The sequence below is a fragment of the Echinops telfairi genome, unplaced genomic scaffold (assembly GCF_000313985.2).
Source record: "Echinops telfairi isolate 266 unplaced genomic scaffold, ASM31398v2 ScPeMD7_9;HRSCAF=40, whole genome shotgun sequence".
In the NCBI taxonomy this organism is placed as follows: Eukaryota; Metazoa; Chordata; class Mammalia; order Afrosoricida; family Tenrecidae; genus Echinops; species Echinops telfairi.
In genome coordinates this window covers 33,816,620-33,817,331 of record NW_022103906.1, presented here as the reverse complement: position 1 = coordinate 33,817,331, position 712 = coordinate 33,816,620, and positions in this window count along the sequence as shown.

The following is a 712-nucleotide window of genomic DNA, read 5'->3' as shown; positions in this document are numbered from 1 at the left end:
ACATAAATGATGGTGAACCGTGAAAGAAGAATTCTGTGCAAATTACCTGTCTCCAGTGACTCAGGATGAGTTCGCTAGTACTCGGGGTTCAGACTGCCAATCAGGTTTGGGGTGACTTTTCCAATGGAGTATAATTTAACCCGAATGGGTACAAAACGGACTAAATTTTTCTGGCAAAAAAAAAAATGTACTCACACTGAGAGGTATTTTAAATGGAGACTTGCATTCACGCCATGGTTTCTCATCACTACGTAGCTGTGAATTCGGAGGTCCCGTTGAAATAAAAACTGTATATTCACTTTTGAAAACAACATTTTTTCCTCTCTACTCAAAATAATATTTGTACATGCAAATTAAAGAAAATTCACAAACCCAGAAATAAACAAGTCCTGGCCAAACTGAGTAAGTAAGCAGCGTGGTCGCGAAGTGCTTATGCTGGGGCTGCGGTCTGCAGGCTCTGCGATTCCAGACCCCCAGCCGCTGCCAGAGAGAGGGGCCTCCTCGCGCCTTCAACAGTTGCAGCCTGGGAGACGCCGCCGAGAGAGGCGGTTCTACCCTGTCCCACGGGGCCCGCTGTGGATTGGCACAGACTCAAAGACAGCCAGTTTGTTTGGTTTTGCAAAACAGTATTTTAATTGTTAAATAGACACATGCACTGCTTATTTCTGGGGAGGAGGAGAGTGGGCTTGGGGACATAGGTGGAAGAAACACT